This window comes from Dermacentor silvarum, chromosome 11 (assembly GCF_013339745.2).
Source record: "Dermacentor silvarum isolate Dsil-2018 chromosome 11, BIME_Dsil_1.4, whole genome shotgun sequence".
NCBI lineage: Eukaryota > Metazoa > Arthropoda > Arachnida > Ixodida > Ixodidae > Dermacentor > Dermacentor silvarum.
In genome coordinates, this window is record NC_051164.1 from 110,004,534 (window position 1) to 110,027,333 (window position 22,800).

Sequence of the window (22,800 nt, forward strand, 5' to 3'; positions counted from 1 at the left end):
GAACCATGGCTGTATGCATCCACTACACATTTGCCCAATCTATTTGCGCGGGGAAATAAATCAAATGTTGGTAGTACTGTACGTCGGTGCACGCGCTTGCCCACTTTTTACTCGTCATGGCGCTCGTTTTTCTGTCGCTGGTAGTGAGTGAAGTCTTGTAAGGTGGCACTGCCCTACCCAACCGAGAATTAAAAAAAAAAAAGAAAAAAAAAAACATTGCGCACAGCCATAAAGTTTCAATTACAAGAGGGTACCGGTCTGCGCGCATGGCCCAAGGCGCATGGGTACGACAGAGGTGCTACTGTGCAAGTTCAGCCAGACCAAACTATATTCGCTTCCTCCACCTGGGCTACACAGTCACGTGGTTCAGTCCAAGTTCTCGACGTGCGTAGTAACGATACCGTTCGGAATGTAACCAGTCACGGAACAGCGAAATCCTTTGGACCTGACTCTTCGGCCCCCGACTGCATAGTTCGATTGATAACTAGTAGACAACTTCGCGTATTTTATCGCTCAACTATGAAACCAAGATATCAGGAATATATGAAACATGTAGGAGGTAAAGTGGCTACGTAACAAAAAAGAAAAAAAAAGAAAAGTGAAAGGGTTCATTCTCTAGCGCAAGACCGGCACAATGTCCCGAAAGTAAGGGGCATCACGTTTAATTTAAATGTCGCGAACCAGAAAAAAAAAAAAAATGTCGCACGGTTTGTACTTAAACTATAATTGCACACGCTCGTTAAGACGGGAGCGATAAATACTGCCGGCGAAAAATAAACCACGTATTTATCACCGTCCACCTTTACGGCAAAGCGTTCTGGAACAGCGCAGCTTTAAATCCCGAGATCATCGGCAAATCTATACGTGACGTGCCCAAGGCTACATACTGTACACGTAGTGTTTGTAAACACCAGCTGAGCACATCCGAAAGTTCAGTACATAAAATAAAATAATAATAAAAAAGTGAGTTCATTCTGGCAAAAACGCAAAATGCGCAGCTCGTAATCCCTCTGTACACTTTCTTTCTGCAAGACCTCCATTCTCAATCTCCCTGCCGATCAACGCTGCTTGTTTTGTGTTTTCTTGTTGTCTTTCTCCATTTCGTATACGCCTAGCCCGAGGGGCCCTGCCAACGCGAAGCAGCAGCAGCAGTCGCCGCGCTCGCTCGCTCCTACGCGCAGGTCGGCCGGCTTGGTGTCGTGGCTAGAGCAGACGCGCCGGCTGCGAAAACCAGCGCGCAAAAACAAGAAATACAAAAAAATAACGATCCCGGGGGCAAAACAGCGCCGCAACGAAGCGAGCCAGCAGCAGGCGCTGTGCAGCACTCGCACCACAAACACACACGACGCACCGCTCGCTCGAATTTCACGCTCCGATCGCTCCCCGATCGCTTTATGGCATCCCTCTGGTTTTTTTCTGTGTGTGCGTGTGTTCGTTAAACGCGCGCGCTCGTTTGTATGTATGCCGGGGCGGTGTCTCCAGACAGCGCGCAATTGCGGGGTGACAGCTCGAGAAAGGAGCGCGGAGAGCCAGCACTGCAAACACTTAGCACAGCCTGGGGCAGCTCTTCGAGTGTCTCCCGCAGGCAGCGCGGCATCGAGACAGCGTGCCTCCCAACTCGCCCTGGGGATCCGACTCCGCGCTAAGCCTAAAACATCGCACCTTTCCACCGCCGCTGCTACAGTGGGTAAAACAGCGGCGGAGCGGCGCAACGGCCTCCACTTGTCGGGGCGCGGGCGAAATCCTCGCCGATCCCGGCAACGACGCAGCGACGAGAACCGCCATGTCGCGCGGGAGAGCTGAAACACGCGCCGCCTACGAGCGCAGAGGCGTGGAAAAAAGTAGGAAAACCGAAGGATGTATAACGGAAATTTCGTACTCCGCAACTCACCCATAAACGCAGGGAGATCACATCGTTCCGAGCCCGCTTCGTAGTCCACAGCAGCGACGGCGACGAGCGCTGTCGCACATTAAACCGGCCGCGGAGTGTTGCAGCCGTCGGAGGCGAAGCCAACGCACGGACGGCAGCGGTGCTGCTGCCAGCGTCTGTGGCGGTGGAGGTCGGGAACGGAGTACACACACACACGCACGCACACAAACACGCACGCACAAACGCCGAGTTATCGCTCAAGGAGATGCGCGCTCGCGTTTCGCTCCCGGAAGGGACTCGCGTCAAGCTAGGCTCACCGCACAAGACTCAACTCGCCGGGGAAAAAAAAGCTCGCCGTAATCGTAGTACGTTGTGTCGGGTTCTCCGCTCTCGGCGACGGAGGCAGGCAGACCCGCCAGAGAGACCCAACATTTTTCTCTCTCTCGTGTGTAGTACCCGAAGCCGCCGCTTGGCGTCCGCTAGGTTTTCTCTCTTCGGGGAGGAACTTTCTCCATGCAGCCAGTGCTCCGGACTGAGCTGCGAAACCGAAACTTGTTACGCCGCCGCGCCTTTTTTAAATTGCTGCGCAGGTTATCATACGAAATCTTGAGTTAAATATTGCCGAAAGGCTCCTCGTAACAACGCTTACGGCCACGGAAAGTGACAGTGAACATGCATCCCCGTTTTCCTTACTGCCTCAAATAAGAAGCATTGGCTTGTAAACGAAACATTTATGCCTATAGTGATTTATGTCTACACTCATAAACGCTACAACGATCAGAATCTTTTCATTTGGAAAATTTGGCAACGTTGAGCGTTTGGGTTAAACCATATACATCTTCGTTAGAGAACTGTGTCCGACTACTCGATAACGTTATGCACATAACTCACCATGACGTTTCGCACCGGAAGCTTCCGTAGTGAGATGTGAGAAAGTGGCTACACTTACCGTAACCCGATATGCCTGCCCCTCACTCAATTCGCCAAATAGACCTCGAGCTGTCATTCAAATGTGTTCTTCTCTCTATATATGTATATATGTCTTTGTCGATGGGAATGATGTAGAGACACTATGCATGCATTAAACATGCCATAGACTAGGTATGCCGTTCCATACTGAACATTTTTTGTTATTTATTTTCCGTCATAATTTTAGGGTAAGTCAAGTGCGTTTCTACAAGATACACTGATGCTTGGGGCGGGATTTGGCTTGCGCGCACAGCTTTGCAAGAATAGACGAGAAAAGTAAAAGCAAGATTTCCATGAAACGCAGCTTGAGTGACGACGTCTAGTGACGCAACGTTGAAGCAGTATGCATGGGCTACAAACCTTCCTTTATTACAGCTCTTTCGGGCTCGAAAAAGTCAAGTGTAGCTTCAGGAAGACTGCAGCGTAGCTCATAGCTTTCCGCGAGCTCATACGAAAATTGAGGTGAGCGTTATTCACACATCGGTTCAACTCTGTCTCACGAAGTGTCATCATAGCGGCGATGCTGCTATAGTGACACCTCATCGTACCCGTAGTCAAGCAATATAAATACCTGAGTGTATACATAAACGAAGGAAATGCCTACTTAAACATCAAACAAGATAAAATGAAGATGAAAGGGAGGCGGAATGCAGATATGATGAAACATAGAGTTCTCTGGGGCTACAATATATATGCGGGGATGCGAGGAATTCGGAAATCACCAATGATACCAACGCTAGTGATCGCAAATGCTGTTCTGTGCTTAAGATTAGAGATCTTGTCGGGATTGAAAGTTAACCAAAGGTCGGTAGGCCGGTTGGCCTTGGGGGGTCCACGGTAAAAACACAAATGAGGCAATGCAGAGAGATATGGGTTAGGCTTCTTTTGAAGTGAGAGAAGCGCAGAGCAAAATTAGTTTTGAAGAAACACTCAGAAACATGGATGAAAATAAATGGGCGGCTAAAGTGCACGAATATTCGTTCCTCGAGCGTTCCTCAAAAACATGGACAAGGAGTTGGGGTCAAGAAAGTTGGCAACCAAGTCGTACAAGGTAATTGAACGTGTACACAGACAAACAGGATTCATCAGAAAGAAAGTGAGAGAAATAGAGACAGTGAATTGGATGCAAAGAATGGAAACAAAAAGGACCATGGAGATTTGCAAGAATGAAAAGAAAGAAATTAGAAGGAAAAATCTGTAGGATAACACAAAGGGCAGTGCCTTGCTATTTGAGGCTCGATCGAGCCGGTTGCCTAAGGACCAAGACATATCGGAGCAAACATTCGCAACAGCGTGAGGCATATGTAGGCTGAGCAAAAGTCCGGAGACAACTGAGCACTTCGTAATGGAATGCTAAGATATTCGTACAGCAAGAACCGTAGGGAACGTCGACTTAACAGCAGCACTGGGATACAAAGCGGATGGAAGCATTCACTGGCCAGCAGTCGATACAAGCACGACACCTTTAGAGTATTAGTGAAAAAAAGAAAGCTGGGAAGAGATTGATAGAACCGTAGTCGTTACAGGTATTGGTAGTTGTACAATATATAGAGACATGTTTTCAATGAATATAGAGAAATACATAGGAGGGGATAGGCAAAATGCTTAACTGCAACGTATGTGTATAATACCTGATTAGCTCAAGCAGCCTAGGTGACTATTTGTCGCCGTTCCGTTGCAAAAGCGATGTCAGTAGAAATCATCATCATCATCACGCTCACGGCTGCCCTTTCCCTCTACCTTTTTCTCTCTTCCTCTTTTTCCTTTTCCCTCTAATTAGTCAGCTTTGCCAGGCCTTTCGATTTCCAGGGATGTGACACACAACTATAGATAACCTAGGAATCCACTACAAGGTCCGCCCGCAAAACCGAATTGCACCCGCCTTTGTAGGCTTCGCTAGGGCGGCACCACGCTCCAAAGTATATAGTTCCCGAGGGACGTTGTTATTGAAAGAAGTTTGGATGCGCCACGACGTCACGAAAATGAGCTCGCATAATTGGCTGGTGTATTATACAAATTATTTTTTGCCTGTACAACACGGTGACCCTTCAACACGTTCGGTGGGATTGTTCTCGTTACACTGTTGAAAGGCAATCGCTCGCGACTGCTCTAGCTCGCGTTGATCACCGACCACCACAGTCGGAAAAAAAACACTTTAAAATGGCGGCCCATAAGCCATCGCAACAGAGGCCGACGAAGGCACAGCTAGAAACGGCAAACCTTCAAAAACAGCCATAGCATGGCGTTCATTTTCTCCACGTGAACTTTGTGCTCTGGTATATAGCGCGCGGTGATCGCTTGCCACCTTTCTTTGTCTCTCTATCTCCTTATATCTAACTACCCTTACTTCATCCTCCAGTGTAGGGTAGCAAACCGTATTTGCATTTCTCGTTATCCTCCCTGCCACCTAAGGTCCCATTGCTGTTCCTCAATTTGAATCGCCCGCGCCAAAACGGACGAGTTGACGTAATATCCACGTGAGCTCCCTCTCTGCCGCCTTCTATGGATCGGCCAGTGCTGACGTCGCACGAGAGGTACCATGGAGTCTACAACAGATGGCGACACTCCGATCCTTCATTGTCGTCATTTTCTCGCTTACAAACGTTTTGATCTCGAATCACGGATTAGGTATTACGGAAGCCTAATCTTTTAAACCTAATTCAACTTAACATTTTCCTTTAGTATCCCTTTAGGTTGTGACCGACTAGAATAATGTTTGACTTAAGCGTTCGATTAGAAAACTACAACCTGACTCCCTACATCTAACGTGTACGCAAGTTCCACTGCAAAGCGAATGCTAATGTGGCGGCAGCTATAACAAGACACTTACCGCATCGGCCTTAATCGAGGTCTGTTAGGGTTACGGTGGCCTTTGTTGCTAGAGCTTTCCATTACTGGAGGCCGAGGCTTCAACGCCGACGTGCTCTGCTGAAAAAGGGTTCGTGCCGTGCACCTTGCCAAGGACGAGCTAAGCCTGCGAATGTACAACAGCACCGTAAAGGCAGCGAGGAAGCAGGGAACCATCACCGACTTCGTGGAAAACGCGACTCAAATGCCGAGTGCGTCGACTTCGCCAATGTGTGCTTTTGCGATATTGCAAGCTCTCTTTACATTCGGAATAGCGTCGCTGCAGAAACGGCAAGCACAGCGAGTGTAAATGTCATTGTGTGCGACGCTAATTGGCCTCGGTGATTCCGAGATTTGCCTAGTGTCGCCGGTGTCGTGCGTCGGTGGGGAGCAAATCGTGAGATGGCAGCTGTAACCACTGCTGGCGGCCGCGCAGAGGCGATGTCGTCAAAGACACGACGTTTGTAAACAAAGAGGTCGCTGCGAGGCATAGGTAACGAGTGAGTGTTATATGCTAATGCTGTTGAACGAGCTGGTTGGTTGCTGGATTTGTGAGGCATATTTCCAGCGCAATATCGATCAGGACGCAAACGGTATAGACGCAGACGCCGCAAACTCCGGAACCACACAACACTTACTGAACCCCCGAAAGCCCTTACAACATTCCTAGTTTAATAAACTTAACTAGTTTATTTCTGGCCATGAAGAGTATATTCGCGTACCTGCCAACCCTTCCGAATTTTCCGTAAATTTTTCGGATTTCGTAAAATCGTAAAACGAGAACAAAAATAAGTTCGGTCTGTGGAAAGGTTTCGCTCATCGGTCTCCGAACTTTCTGTTGGGAGTCCTTTGATGGTGAAAGGACGCAAAGAGCAGGTAACGCGATACAAAGAATTTCCCGAAGCAGGCAGAATTAGCAACAGCAAAGTCACTGAAAAAGTCACTGCGATCTAAAATCAGTGCGTTACTTGTAAATGTTTTGCTGTCCCAAGTTTGCTGCGGCATGTGAGGTGAGTCCAAAGGTAAATCGTCGTTAAGAGAGTGCATATATATAGTGCACCCCTTGCGCCCCTCCCCCTTCGTGTTGTGTCCAGAATTTTTTTAATAAATTTAAAAGTTCATAGGTTGGCAGGCATGCATTCGCACAAAAATAATAATTTAAAAAATGTGCCCAATTTATTTTTTTTATTGTCAATACTCGCAAGGCCCATATATAGGGCGTTACAGAGGGGAGTGGGGGTGACATAATATGGTTGTAGCACATTTTCCTAAAGTTGGTGCAGTCGGTGATAGCAGCGGCGGAGGCGGGGAGGGGGTTCTATTCTGTAGTGGTGTGGTGTGGGATGAAGGAGTTGAGATAAGCACTCGAGCGGCAAATCGGCACTCCGACATCGAACTCGTGGTTAACGCGTGACGAAATATTAGACGGACCAAGTACAAGTTGTTCCTTAAAATCCGGGTTAGTGTAACATATTTTATTACAAATACATAGACGGGCATTCTTGCGCCGCAAAGAGAGGTCAAATAAACCAAGAGTTAATTTCATACATGAGACACGTACTAGCATGACGAGAACGATTGGACAAAATGAAACGGGCAGCGCGGTTCTGAATGGACTCAAGAATGTTCGCTAGGGTAGTATGCCAGGAATCCTATATGAAATATGCATGTTCTAGTTTAGGTCGTATTAGTGCTTGGTATAAGGATAACTGCACCAGGATGGTGGCAGATGAGAAGTTGCGTCGTAAGAAACCCAGCATGCGATTAGCTTCGCTAGATATGAACTTCACATGTAAATTCCATGAAAGGCTTTCTTTTAGGTGAATACCAAGACATTCATTTATATGAGGTGACATTATTAGTGGCGTAGTATTGAGAAGGTATACTACTGGGTTGGGGTTATTTGAATCAGATGCGAGATACGTACGTTCTTGCACTTAGTTACGTTGAGTTTCACTAGCCAATCGGAGCACCAAGAAAAAACGTTATCCAGGTCCTTTTGCAGTATAGCATTGTCAGATGCTATGTCAATGTGGCGTTATGGTCATGTTATTCGAGTTAAAATTTGTCAGTGTAGTAATTAATTGGGAAAGTGGCGATTGGTTTGCTGAGCTATCCACAAGTGGAAGGGGGGGGGGGGCAAGGGCATTTTAGTGCAGCGTGTCAAAAATGGTACCGTGACTATTGCGTTGATATTCCCGTGCTTATAGGGGCACTAAGTCAAAACAATAAATCAAGTTAGACAGGTTTTAAGGATTCCTTGAAAACTCTGTTGTCGTTACCAGCGTCTGTCAAAGTGGGCTACGTTGTACACCGCGTACGACCATTCGTACGCGGTGTACGCGTACGACCATTCGTACGACCATTCGTACGCTCTGCAGGGCCGAAAGTGTCCAAAGATAGGCCACGTGAGCGCTGTGTGTAGAAGTGAAGTGACCTGTCCGCGTTGCGGCGGACAACATAATGCCGCCAACTGTGATGCGCCTTCATTTAAATGTCCCAACTGTCCTGGTTCTCATGAATCGACGTCGCAGGAATGCCCGAAGGTGCAAGAAGAAGCTCGTATTCTTCGAAAAATGGCAAGAGAAAACACTTCCCGTAGAGAGGCTGCTCAATCTGTTCGCCAAAGTAAACAGCACTCGCGGAAGATGCGCCACCAAGCCACTTCAGAAGAACTGCATCGCGGGGCGCAGGCGTCATGACCTCTACCGGTGCCTGCATCGAGGACAGGAACGAAACCTACAGCTAATGCAAGGCGGGTGAGGGCACACAGCGGTTATTCGTCTCCACCAGCTGATGCAGACAGAGAATGGCCTTTGCTGCCCTCTAGACCCACGGCCTTGACAGCGGTCCGTAGTGTTCCTCTGCGCCAAGAAGGCAAGAATGATAGGGCCAATAAAACCGGCGACACAACAGGCAAGCATGGAGATGGACATAATGAGAAGGAAGGCATTCAGGAAATGCTGAAGCACCTGGTAGAGTCAATGCGCGCGATTCTCTGCGGTGTCGAGAATCCGGCCGCTAAAAGTGCCCTGCAGGTTCTCGCCGTACTGGAGCCGCTTTTCGCAGCTGTTTACACTTTGTAAAGCTTTTGCTTGGCACCTGTGCCTCTGACTTAGGAGAAGCCGACACGCCGGCTTCGTCTTAGCGCCTTTATTTGAAGGTTGGTTTGAACGACCACAGAGAAAGTCTGGAACCCGGTGATGACTTCATGAATGACATGTCTGAATGTTTATCAGCAGAATGTTGAACTTGCTTTCACCGTTGTGCATCGCTCTTTCTATGTCATCATCATCCCTCATCACACCTTTATGTCCCCGTTCCCCTTCCCCCTGTGCAGAGTAGCAGGGTGGAGCGCGCCGGCTCAGGCCGACCTCTCTACCTTCTTTCAAATAAATTATCTCTCTTATCTCTGTTGTCCATAATCTCACGGTAATAGGTCGATTATTCGAGGAAGAAATAAACCTCAATGTTTCAGTTCTTTTTAATTTCGCGCCGAAATCCCAACGCAGGTACGTCATTGTGACGTCATTTCAAAGTATCTTTTTGTATTTGGTCCGCGTTGGCTAAGTAAAAGTTCGCGAAACTCGCTATGTTCAATTTTCGGCTCCTTTAGAACAAAATGTAGTCTGTATTTACCGCTAAAGAATTAACTAGGCCCTAGAAGGCGCTGTCAAAATCCATCGCGTAACAGCGAGGTGGTGCGGGAACTTAGAGGCGTAATTGCCACCCTTCCTTTGTGTCTTTCTTTTTTTTTTTTTTTTTTCTAGCTTACCAAGCGTCTTCTCGCGGTAAGAGTGGTGTTTTCGGTACCTTCGAAGGGTATAATTTACTGATACTGAAGAAATGATGTCTCTCTTTAGTGTTTCTTTATGCCGGGAATTGGAGGTATCAAAATCGGCGTATCAAAACTGATACGTTGGGCTTTGCGGGGTTAACCGCGCAACCTTGATTGATAATGTATTCCTTGAAAACTGTTTTCGAGATTCCTTCATTTTCCAAGAGACATCGAACCCCAGCGCCTCTACGTCAGTGTGACGTCACGGATTTAAAAGTATGACCCCCCACCCCTTTCCCCCATCCCCGTATTTACGCAAATGTAGCGCACTAAGAGTTCTCGAAACTTGCTAAGTTCAGTCCTTGACTCTTTTAGAATGCAATGTAATCCATCTTCGCTGACAGAAAATTACCGAGGCCCGAGCAGACTCCCTCAAAATCCATGACGTCACGGCGAGCTCGTGCGTGAACTTCAAGGCAGTGTCACCACCTGTCTGTCGTTCATTCGTATTTTACCAAGCGTCTTCTTACCGTAAAATTCGCTTTTTTTGGTTATGGAAGGATACGCTATTGCGGCAGTATTATTAATTAATTAATTAATTTATTTATTTATGTAATAATTTAAGTACCTGATAACCCCGAGGGGCATTACATAGGGGGCCGTACTATTCGAGAAAATTTTTCGGCCCTTCCACTCCGTGAAAATGGATGATAATTGCGAACCTTATTACCATCACAACAAATGGAGGGTTTACGTATACCCGTTCACAGTGCTGGACGCAGGCAGTGTTCCCTTGATTAAAGATTCCTTACACGTACCGCAAACTCTAAATTCAGCAGGGCCGGTCTTCTCCACTAGTAGCGTTATGTTCATTGAACACTTCCAAGGCATTGTTTCGCTGTTCGTCGGAGCGCATCACACTGATGAGGGATAATTTGTAGTCGAGCCACAAACGCTTACGTTCGATGTCTCGAGTCTGCCCGCCATTGCCGCTTGCGATTCTTCGAAATTAAATTGCTTCAAAATTAAATCTGTCAATCACGTAAGACAATGGATGGCTCATACTGCTTAAGCAATGGCTCATACCTCCGTAAACGCGGCCTTCCCATTACGACGACAGAAGTGAGATTCTACGCTGGAGTGATGAGCGGCAACGGAACCAGCTGTGGAAGACGACGACGAACGCGGGAGCAGTGGCACGAGCGCGTTCACGCGGTTGCGCCGAAAGGTGACAACGCACCAGCTGTGGAATAAGACGACGACGCTCGATCCATTGCTGATGATGATAGTTTCTGCGAACAGACACGGACGTTCAGGCTAGAGATAAACACGCTTCGCTCATGTAGAATATTCATGTAGAAATATTCATGTAGAAAGACAAAAAAAAATGCGGTTCCCACGCACTGTGGGAATCAATGTAAGCGAAGCTTTGTTCTGTGCTGTTTGCCTTGATTGACGATAATTAGCGGTGATGCTGGCGATGAATGCGCAATTTATTTAGCATGTGCAATACGAGAGTGATGGGTGGTTGATGTTAAACATAACCTTGCGTGCACCTCTGCTGTTTGTCTGCGTAGTCCACAGAGCACACAGGGATACGTGTTTGTTGAGGCGTTGTTGTGCGTCATTGTCTCTGAGAGGTTTGGGCATTATCATTGCCTCACATGGCACGTCGCATCACATCGTGGCAGAAGGGTACAGAAGAACGTTTCCTCAACAGCGGCTGGTCAGCAAGTGGACTGCTCTTGCGCGTTCGGCTGCTGGAGAGGAGTGTTCTGTCGTTCGACAAACGGATGCGGCAGCGCAGCGTGCTCACCATGCACCACGGCTGCCGGCCGAGACGCCAGCTGCAAGCGCTCTCTTCATGCTATGCACGATTGTAATGTTTACACTATCGCAGCGCAGCACGCGACCTGCACAGCGCAGCCCCTGCATTTTTGACCCATTTTTGTCGCACAAACAGTGAAACGACGCCGCAGCGGCGCCGGCCGGGTGATATGATGATGATGATGATTACGATGATTATGTAATCCATCTCCTTTGTAACGGGGCGGTGACAAATACTCACCTAGCCTTCTTGATTTAACCAGGTATGCTAACATGTTTTGAACAGCGGAGCAGTATAAACCGAGCACCCACCGAGCAGTATAAGAGCGTGCACTGTCGGCGCAGAGCATTCCGACGTTCGGCGATGAGTATGGCGAGGACGAAGAAGCAACTGTCTCCGAAAGAAGAAGCGGCGCGGCAGGAAAGACGACGGGAAGCTGCTCGAGTATGGGCCCAACGACGACGTGCCGACCCAGAGTTACGAGCACGGGAAGCGGAGGCTAAGCGACGGCGAAGATCCGAAGACCCCGAGTTTCGACTCAAGGATTCGGCGTCGCGGCCGCGGTACGAAGAGACTCATCGGGAAGTAAAAGCCAAGTTAAAGCCACCAGCTCCGCTGTTTCATCAGTCTTCGCCACGTCGGTGAAACTGCGCTGTTTTTTTTTTTTTTAACTAGCATTTTTTGTACGCGTTTAAATAATATTTTCCCCCCTCAATATTTACCTTGTACCGCTGCCTATAACTGTAAGGGATTAAATCAGGTCGTATCAATCTCTTCCCTGCTTTTTTTCCACCAAATACTCTAAACGTCTCTTGCTTATCTCGACTCTGACCGGTTGATGCTTCCGTCTTCTTTAAACCCAAGCGCTTCTGGAAGGTACACGTTACCTACTGTTCTTACTGCGTGAATCCCCTCACATTCCATTAGGATGTGTTGAGTGGTCTCCGGATCTTTGCTGCAGCATACACATGCCTCATCTAGTTCCTAATATTTGCTCCGGTATGTTTTGGTATGTTTTGATCCTCAAGAAACCGGCTCGAGATTTTCCTTTCTAATTTATTTGTTCTCATTCTTGTAAATATCCATGGTCACTTTGTTTTAATTCTTTGCATCCAATTCACTGTCTCTATTTCTCTCACTTTCTTTCCGATGACTCACGGTTGTCTATTTACAGTTTGAATTATCCTGTACTTGGTTGCCAGCTTTCTTGACCTCTTCCTCCATTCTGTGTACACGCTTTTCAGGTACAGATATTTGTGCACTATAGATGCCCGTTTATGTTCATCAATGTTCCCGAGTCTTTCTTCAAGACTAATTTTGCTCTGTGCTTCACTGACTTCAAAAGAGGCCCAACCATGTTATCCTGCACTGCCTCATTTGTGGTTTTGCCGTGGGCTCCCAAAGCCAGCCAAGATGCGCGGAGGTGAGTGCCATCTGGGGGTGTTGCAAGAAACCCAGCTGTGCGTGCGAGCAGGACCATAACAGCGCCAGTAAAGTCGGGAGGAGATCGAGGCATAGAAATAGAAATCTTCGCTTTAAAATCACAGCTGGTGAACACCAACACAAGATAGAACATCGGTTGATAAAACGAACAATGTAGAATATGAACATCATATAGTAAGTATGTGACGTGCATTACGCTAGAGTTAAACCGGAATGTTCTCTCGAAGCAAGAGTCATGACTCACAATAAGTTTTCCAATAAGCGAGCTTCGAGACCGGCAAGGCAACTCGACCCGACTTTGTCGCGTTCACGTAAACGCCGATACTAAAACGTAGCCGAAGACTCGGTTTTCTTGGTTCCCCCCTTTTTATTTTATTTTCTGGCAATGGCGATGACCTTGGGAGGATTTCGCGTCACCTTTCAACGCTTTTTGTCGTTGACCTATCGCTGCGTACGCCAAGAGGTAGCGCAGGCTGTGCGGAGAAGTGTTCCTCCTTGTCAGAGCTGTCGTTGGCGGAAGGTCGTGGTGCGCTCTCGAGAGCCTGCAACAATTGAAGGTAGACCCTGGCAGCCGTGACGCTATGCAGCGGAAAATGCGAGAGACAGTCCAATCTCCAACTCCTTTCCTCTTCTATGAAAGGGCACGGCCGGCCATCTACCAGGTTGAGAAATGACACGCTCTCCCACGTGAATCCACAGTGTGCACTGTAAACACGGCAACTGTGATATAAAGGTGTACATTTTCACGATTTTATAAATGCTTGACGTCTATAACGCAAATAACCACAAGGTCCGCGCTGGGCCTGTTCTTTTTTCTTTCTTTTTTCGATATTTCGCAAAGTACTACCCGTCTATGTACCATTTTCAGTAGCAACGTTACGCTTAAATGTAAATGCAACGCAACGTGTGTCCGAGCCCCAAATTTCCTTTCACACGTAATGATCGTTGATTACAAAATACAAGTTACCTTGCGTATATCTCATTCGAATCGGTAACAACTTATATCCGCTGTCCTTTTTAGCCAGTAATGCATAATTTTTTGTTTGTTTCTCAAGTCGCCTTATACCGTCTCCACGTTGTAGGTCAGCTATGGAGGGGTTTGTACGACGGCTGCTGCGGCGGTGAAAGCTGACGGCGTGGCGCTGCACCGCGGGCTGCGTTAAGTCCAGGCTGCGTGCGAGCCGTACAAGCAGCCAGCCATCACCGTGCTCGAACGCAGCAGCATGCATAAAAAATGTGTATGAAAAGCATGCAATGAAAAACACGTACCTGAGTAACTCAAGTATGCTAGATGACTATTGCTCGCCGCCCCTTTTCGAAGTGGATGCCAACAGATCATCATCAAGCACCAACAGCTGCTGCCTTCGTTCGAGGCCGTGAGCCAGCAAGCAGGCTCCTCGTGTATTTATTTCAAGGGAAGGGTGTGGGGCAACTCGCCTATATACAGGAATTCGCTCTCTCTATATATATGACAGGCCCGCAGCCAGCAATTTTTTTTCGGGGGTGGGCACTTGCTGAAGGCCTTGACTATTTGAGGAAAGCACCTATTTTCAGTAATTATTTTCGGTAAAAATCGCAGTATGTTAATTATGTGACTTTTTTAAATACTAGAAGAAAGGGGGGGGGGGGGGGGGTGTCACAGTGGCGGCAAAGTCGGGAGCGCAGCCGCCCCTCTCTGTTTATCGGGCGCCGACTTTGAGGTGCGGCATCTTCTGCTTTTTTTTTTTTTTTTTTTTTTTTTTTGTGATGATCCGGGTCGCTCACGCGGCGGCCCGTTCGGCCGATGTACTTAGCGCCGTCGGACATGGGCACGGAAAGATCAAAATTTCAAGGGGGGGGGGGGGGGGCTAGGGCCCCCTTCCCCTCTTGGCTACGGACCTACTCTATGATGTATCAGTTGTCAGACTGGCAACTGACTGGATTTGCGAAGGAATTTTACTTAAATCAATCAATCAGTCAATCAATTATACACTTGATTTTTCAATACAGTGCACATAATTTTATTTCGTTAAAATAAAAAGCGCCAATAACGGCAGCTTTCGTTGAAGGTCCAGACCCTCTCGATACTTGAAACGAATACTGTCGAGCGTCAGAGCAACCTACATTATCTGCAATACTTGTTTTGGCGAGCTATAGTTTTTGTTTCGTTATATCCACGAGGTGCGTGCGTTGTGACGTCGCGATGCAGCGGCTCGCTCAGCTCAGTTCACGTCCTCGCTGCGGCTGCGGCCACAAGCTATCTCACCCAGAAGAGACACGCGTGGCACTTTTGTTTACTTTTTTTTATTATTAGCAGCGTCATCATGCCTATAGCCTTATGTTGCCGCACGACACCAGCGAACTTTGCTGTCTATCAAAACGCCACGATAATGATGACTACGCCATGTACGGCATTTCTACATTAAACTTCAGCAACAAATTTAAGTATATTGTTTCCCAACCCTCATATGCTGGCTAAGTGTGAGAGAAGTATGTGTCATACAAAGTTTCTCACAACTTCGAAAACACTACGAATCCATGATCCTTATAAGGGCAAATTCTCATTAATTTGCGCGAAAAGTGCCACATGGGCATGTTTAAAAAGATGTGAGAATACATGCCTTTATGAATGTTGCCGCCTTTTCTAGTGTATTGACGGCGACAGCCTGCGCGGTGACGTCATGATGATGTTGTGGCGAGCGCATGATGAAAACCTGCATGAACAATGTGACACCACTGCAACCGTGCACCGACATTGATTTGATTTATTTCGCATCAGCGAAAATGGAAGAATTAGTGCACCCAGTGGAACGTTTCAAGATGGTGTCGCGTGGTGCAAACCATCAGAACTCCTGTTTAAGTGCACGTAGAAATGTTACGAGAAGGAAAGGCCGCTAGGCTACTGATCTTGTTTGCTATTCACGCCTCACTGTAAAATAATTGTAAATCTATCTATAACGCACACCCTTGCACCCAAAAAGAGTGTAAGGGTGTGCGTTATAGTTAGATACCTTTACACCCAAAAAGGGTGTAAAGGTATGAGTTATAGACTGATTTGCACCCTTATACACTTTTAAGGGTGTCGATTATTATACAGTGTACAGTGCCCATTTAATTCTTTTCGGCTTCAAAGTCAACGTAACAGTTCAGGGACAATTGTCCGTGGTGCCTACGATAGAGCTCCAATGCGTACACAGCGATAAATAAATAAATAAATATATATATATATATATATATATATATATATATATATATATATATATATATATATAGCGGATTTTCAAATGTTAGACACTAGAAATGTTGAAAACCCCACTAGAACTTCATACTCTCAGTCCTGTTATTTATTTATTTATTATTTATTTATTTATTTATTATTTATTTATTTATTTATTTATTTATTTGTCAGCTGTATGGGAGTGAATGATCGTGGATGAGGAAGTGGCGTATAGAGTTCATCGACGGCTAAAGGAACCAAACTATACAGTCTTCAAGCAAGAATAAACCCTAATGTTCCCTTGAAAGTGTAAATTAAACTAAATCCTTTGTTTGTTGTCATTGCTGCCGTATCATGCGTGCTTCCGATTCAGCGAAAAAGCTAAGTCCAAAGTTCAACAAAAAACGAATATGCACAAGATGGAGGATTGTAATACTCGAAAAACCACGTGGGGTCTCAATTACCCATGGAGTACAACCAGGAACCGAAGACGCCTCGACGTTGGCTAACAACACCGCTGGAGTGCTCGCCCTACGATCGGCAGATCTGGAGTGATTCGTACTCCGGCTGACGATCGGAAATATTTTTGGACACGCGCTTCGACCAGCGAGAGGCCCGTTATTTCTCGTTTTCATGTGTTACTTACACGCAAAATTGTCCATGCATTTCTGCCGCGCCTCGTTTATCCGTGGTGCGGCAGGCAGCGCAAAGATACAGTCACACGGGTTAGGGTGCCTCGATGCCAGCGGCAGCGCTGGGCATCGAGGCACCCTAACACGGGTAGACAGGTAGCGCCAGCTGTCGAGGAACGAGCGAACGCATACACCGTGTCTGCGGTAGTTGGCTCAGTTACTTGAACTTTAGCTGTTCACGTCGCACAAAGAAAGTATATCGGCATCTGGAGGAGCGCAGAAATGTTTCAATAAATAGTGATAAGCAGTTAACCACATTGTATATTTGTTTGAAGCGGACATGACATTTCCGACTTTTCATTGCTTTGTTTCATGTGAAGGCCCTTGACCTTGAAGCCCTAGAAGAAATGCTGGCAAACCCCGGAGCGTCCTAAATAATTTAGCGTGCAATACGCTTTTCTACGAACCAGTTTCCGTTTCGCCTCCCATAAGGTGCATGTATGGTGACGTCATGTCATAAAGGTGGTCACGTGGGAGCAGACCATCGTGACGTTATGGCACTCGCTCCAGATCGCTCTGTCGTCTGCTATGCTGCTAATAACCGTTTCCCGGCCGTTTGTAGCAGCAGAGGCAAAGTGTACTAGAAAGTTTTATTCTGTAGTTCACTGTAACACAGCAGACGACTCGCTGCCTGAGCGTATGCAAACGTCAAGATGTTCTGCGCCCACGTGACTATCTATGCGTAATGACGTCCAGATACACATGCCTCATGAGAAGCGAAACGGAAACTGATTCGTGGAAAAGCTATTATGGAAAATTATTTAGGGTTCACAGAGGCTTGCCAGTGGATCTTTATAGGGTCTCGAGGGCTAGAACTGTACTTAAAGCATTCTTCTTCTTCTTTCTGGGGTTTTACGTGCCAAAACCAGTTCTGATTATGAGGCACACCGTAGTGGAGGGCTCCGGAATAATTTTGACCACCTGGGGTTCTTTAACGTGCACTACAACGCAAGCAAACGGCAGTAATTGAGAAGTCGAAAATGCAGTTTCAGCGTTTTAAATGGCGCAATATATTGCCACGTTGTAGTGACGGTGAAGAACGCAGTAGCGAAAACGGTGCATCACGAAACTGACTCTTTATTGGGTGAATCTCTGCCCCAGAAAAACAAGTCATGCTCAAAGCACAGCGATAACGACGAGTACATTGGGCGATCGTCTAAAATGTGATCTGCGGTTCAGACACGTCGGGTATTTATGCATATGGCTTAACCAACCTTCCAGCGTAATCACTGGTGCTCGCGTAAGTTTGATAATGTACACCAGTATTCCTGTCGCGCAGAGATTTTCATTAAACGAGGCTCGGCGTCAACATAGACAACTAACAGAACCAGCGATAACATTCCAGAAGCTTCCGATAAATAAAGGCGCTTCTCGCGCTGAGCGATCACCCTAAACATTTGTTAGCCAGGGAAGCGCGGTCACCGGATAAAGATAAACAAGTACGCGTGCCAATATTGTCAAACGCACCGACTCCCAACAAAGCAACAAAGCAAATCGTCACAGCTTAAGTTACGCTCACTTCATTGATTTAGAATGGGTAATTATTACAAATTCATTTGCACGCTTGATGCTGCTCACTTGATCAATCAGAAAAGAGAACAAATGTGTCCGAGAATTACGTTCTACATCCAAACCATTTGCCAGTATTGTGGGCTTCGGTGGATTGGACTTCAGTGTGGTTGACTCATATTTAGCAGTGATCGAATGGGAGACGTCTCTGGCGCCAGCGTTTCGACAAGGGGAGTTCCAGCTTATTACCTTGACTTGCCTTCCAGACAAAAAGATTTGTCTTTCAGCCACGGAGTTTGGGAGTGTTAAACGTATACATCCAGGGTATTGATTATTATTTATTTATCGAAAGTTCAGCGTGTGGTCACTATAGCGTTCTTCGCCAGACGTAATGGGTTCAAACAGTCATTGCGAAATGAAATAGCGGAAAAAATATTTGTCGTAATAATGAGTACAGGCGGGTAAAATCTGCCCCTCGCAGTTACAGCTATAGTATTCGCTGGATTATGCATTCCCAGAGTGCACTGTCAATAAGTAGTTCTTTCTTTTTTTCTCTCGTATGCGGTACAACATTCGCTGTTTCTTCTTTCTGGGGTTTTACGTGCCAAAACCAGTTCTGATTATGAGGCACGCCGTAGTTGAGGGCTCCGGATTATTTTTGACCACCTGGGGTTCTTTAACGTGCACTATAGATACAACGAAAGCACATGGGCGTTTTTGCATTTCGCCTCCATCGAAAGGCGGCCGCCGCGCGGCCGGGATTCGATCCCGCGACCTCGTGCTCAGCAGCGCAACGCCTTAGCTAGCTGAACCACCGCGGTGGGTATTCGCTGTTTCCGATGAAATTAGAGTGCCAACTTCTATTGAACGTAAAAATAACCGGCGAAAATAGTGGCACGCATATTTTCACGTACGAATTTCGAAATATTTACCATATATCGTTCGCATATTACTAAGCTTATGCCGGCATAAAAATAATCTGGATAAAAAAATACTGGCAGTTGCCAGAGTGCTCCACATAATTTGCAACAATGGACTGCCGCTAATTTGATCTCGGTTAATTCCAAGTTCTCGCTTAATTCGAACGTACTGGAATGTCCCGGCGAGAAACTATACTTTCTTTGGAAGAAATACTTTAGTTCCAGAAGTGCTTCCTGCGCTCTGTCCTATCTCTCCACTCTTGTTCGTCTATTTGCGCTGCGCGTTTCCTGTTCGTTTAGTTCGAACGCGAAAGCATGCCGCGCCGGTTAGTTCGACCCCATTGATCCTCATCGGCGCCCCTTCGTGAGCGTATAGCGGTTGCTAGAACCTCGAACACGCCAGAAATTAAGCAGACTTGGTTCAATTCGCCACGGTTTCTTAATTCGAACTTTCGGATAATGCGACCAAATGTCGCGGTCCCCCAAGGAACGGATTAACGAGAGTGCACTGCTTGTTTCCACAAACCAGTGTCGGTTTCAGTACCTAGGTAATGGATGCGTCCTGACGTCACAATACACTGGCCCGCTCCGTTCCTGCGATAGCTGACGCACGCGGAGCCAGATTAAATGCGCAGAGCAGTCGCTTATTGTTTGTTTTATTATTTTAGAGCGCAGCTCTTAGGCGCCCGTGCCTGCGGCGAGCGTCGGCGACGGCGTAACCGAGCGAACGAGCGCTGCGAAGGATGAAAAAAGAAAGCGGCGAGAGCTGAGAGGAGGGTGCAGCGGAACAATGAGGCGGAAAGCGGAGAAGGGTATGGCGAAAGCGTGAGAAGAAGAGCGTAGTGCGGCGACGATGAACGAGATGGCGCCAGAGTATAGCGCGTGTCCTGGGATGTCTCTTCGGCGGCTGCTGTGAATCGCGCCGACGCGTCACCCAGGCGCTGGCCCCACGCGCTGGCGCTCGCGATCTCCACATTAGCGAGGCAGTCGCGCCACACCTCGCTCCGTTTACAACGTGCCGCACGATACAGATTGTCCGCTTCAGCCAATATATCACGAAATGCAAACACGTATAGAGCTGCGCTAAAATTAGGGAGTATCGGGATGACAGTGACAAGAACTTTTATTGGTCCTGAGAAACTGGCCAGGGGGAGCCGAAGGCTCCCTCAGGTCAAGTCGGTGGCTCCGCCCACGATGGCACCGGGAGGCGAAATCCCGTTGCGATGTCGTGGGCCCTCTGGACTGCCTGGAGTTGGATGTGGTGGTGGTCGCTTCTTAGGAACTCCTCCCACTGTTCCTTTGTGGCAAGTATAGAGTGATCGTCGGTGAATTTTTGTGTATGAGCAACGCTCCCATAAGTAACTGACTGCTATTTTGCGCGAAGGGGAGCGCTAAACTGGTGCGGAAAAGAAGAGTATGCATGAACATGTAAAGACGCTCACTTGCAGTTATTGAATGCCGCCGGGATGGTGCCTTGGCGTTGCACTGTTAAACCGGAGTACGCGGTATCGCATCCCGGCGGCGGCGGCCGCATTTCGATGGGGGCAAAAGGCAAAAACACTGTGCATTAGCTGCACGTTAAAAGAACCCCAGGCAATTTGGCAATTGGCAAGAACTTTGTCCTGGTGGTCAAAATTAATCCGGAGTCTCCCACTACGGCGTGCATCATAATCGGACCGTGGTTTGGGCGCGTAAATCCCCAGAATTTAAATAATTGGTTTAATTTCATTGTGTAAAAAACATTCAACGAACATCCTCCTCCTCATTCTACTTAAAAACAAAGAGGCATTCATCCGCGAATATTATTGCGCACGCGCTGACAGCGTTTTTTAACAGAAACCGCAATTATAAAAAAAAAAAAAGCGGGGTGGGGGGGGGGGGGGGGGGCAGGCGGTAAGGGGTGCACTGAAACTAATAAAAAAAAAGTGTGAGTTTACGTGCCAAAACCATGATCTGATTATGATGCACGCCGTAGTGTGGGTCTCCGGAATAGTTTGGACCACCTGGGGTTCTTAAAAGTATACCTAAAACACGGGTCTTTTTACATTTCGCCGCCATCGAAATGCGGCCGCCGTGGCCGGGATTGGATCCCGCGACCTCGTGCTTAGCAGCCCAACACCATAGCCACTAAGCAACCACGGCGGGTTGCACTGAAACTTCAGCTATTACATAGGAACAGTAATCATTGTCCATCAGATGCACTGACGGCACACTGATACACACATCTGCATATGCGCTAATCTGGGCAGCGTCCAGGATTTCCCTTTCCAGTTTCCCATTTATTCTGCTTGTCACCTGGACGTCCTCAAAGAGTGCCGAGCAGCCACGTCTCCTGCAGTGTGCCGGTAGGTGCGTGCCGTATGCCTTCAAAGATGTCGAGTGCTCTCTTAATCTGTCATTCATACAGCGGCCCCGTCTGCCTGATATAAGCTCTACCACAACTGAGTGGTACCTTGGATATACCACCTTGGTGGTGCAAGGCACGAACGACATTGCGCGTCTTTTCTCACATATATATTTTTTCTTTTGCGCATTTGCAAAGGCACACAGTCTGGAAAAGCTAAAAGGGGCCATGAAGACTGGGTCTATACTCCGTGTTTTGCCCATTGCTTTTGAGGTTGCGCGATATAGCGTGAATATAAGGCATCACGACGTACCTCTTCGACCTCTGCTGAGGCCACTATATATGCTTGATCTCGAGTTTCTTTAGGAGGGATGCTCCCACAGCAACCACTACACGAGGAGGGCACACCGAATATACCCCCCCCCCTCCCCTTTTCTGTTCTTTCTTGACCACTTTTTTTTTTTGTTCTTTTTTGGTTTTGGTTAAAACCACTGGGCACCTGCGCACAAACGCTCGTGGGTGCATGTTTTTTCAATAAAGCTTAGTTGCAGTGAGCGTCCTTTCTGTTCGTGCTCCCCTTAGCTCAAAATGTAGCGCCAACTAGTTCGGGCAATTCACTGTTCTGAACTTGATGCTGCACGACATCAGCAAATGTTGCTCTGTGCCGTCTCGATAACGTCAATAACACCAGGTCCACTATTACGCGGCAACTCTGATATCGAATTAAGATATACATATTTTATGTTTCTCAATCTTAATAATTTATGTCTGATCATTCTTTTTTTTTTATCGCGAGAAACGTGTGGTACAATTTTTACAACTTGGAATACGTGTGTCGCGGTACTAATTTAAAATGTACGCTCGCATATGCGCCTGTTCAATACACGATAACCACGAACCGCTTGCGCAGAGAGGAAAAGAAGAAGCGTTGGTTCACGACACCGAACGCGCGCACGAGCCCTCTATCACGAGCCAGCAGTCGCCACCGAACGCAAGCTCGAGAATCCGCACAGCCAAGACCACGGCCGCTTTCTGTGCGAGAACGCCGCTGGATATTTTCGTTGCCGCTCCTGCAGCCGGAGACTTCTAGAGGACCACTTTCAGAGGCGATCGGTTGCGGGCGACCTCTACGGCCACCATAAGTTCTGTTCAACGGACCCGAAAGGACGCCGTAGGTACCGATCTCCTTCGTATATATATAGGCCTGAAACCGGAGGTGCAGTTTCTAATGGCATCCCCCTTGAAACGGGGCGACGACAATTGGTCACCCAGTCTGCTTGAGCTAATCAGGTTTTACTCACTGCAGTCAAGCATTTTGTCTAGCTCTCCCTATCCTTATCTATATTGTAAAGTTCATGCATGTATGTCTCTAACGAACCTGGCGCCATCTCTTTTCTGCTTTTT

The 22,800-nt window shown here is 47.4% G+C and overlaps 2 protein-coding genes across 4 annotated transcripts in view; one reads left to right on the forward strand and one right to left on the reverse strand.

Moving 5' to 3' along the window:
* LOC119433809 (mitogen-activated protein kinase kinase kinase 1-like) overlaps positions 1–2,278 on the reverse strand; it is a 117,784-nt gene extending 115,506 nt beyond the window's left edge. Inside the window, exon 1 of the mRNA XM_037701067.2 lies at positions 1,892–2,278. The gene's annotated coding sequence lies outside the window, so the exon portion shown is untranslated. The remainder of the gene's footprint in view (positions 1–1,891) is intronic.
* A 20,046-nt stretch (positions 2,279–22,324) lies between these two features.
* The window catches only part of LOC119432831 (phospholipid-transporting ATPase ABCA1), a 94,300-nt gene continuing 93,824 nt past the window's right edge, over positions 22,325–22,800 (forward strand). For all 3 annotated transcript variants that reach the window (XM_049658610.1, XM_049658612.1, XM_049658611.1), the window contains exon 1: positions 22,325–22,571. The gene's annotated coding sequence lies outside the window, so the exon portion shown is untranslated. The remainder of the gene's footprint in view (positions 22,572–22,800) is intronic.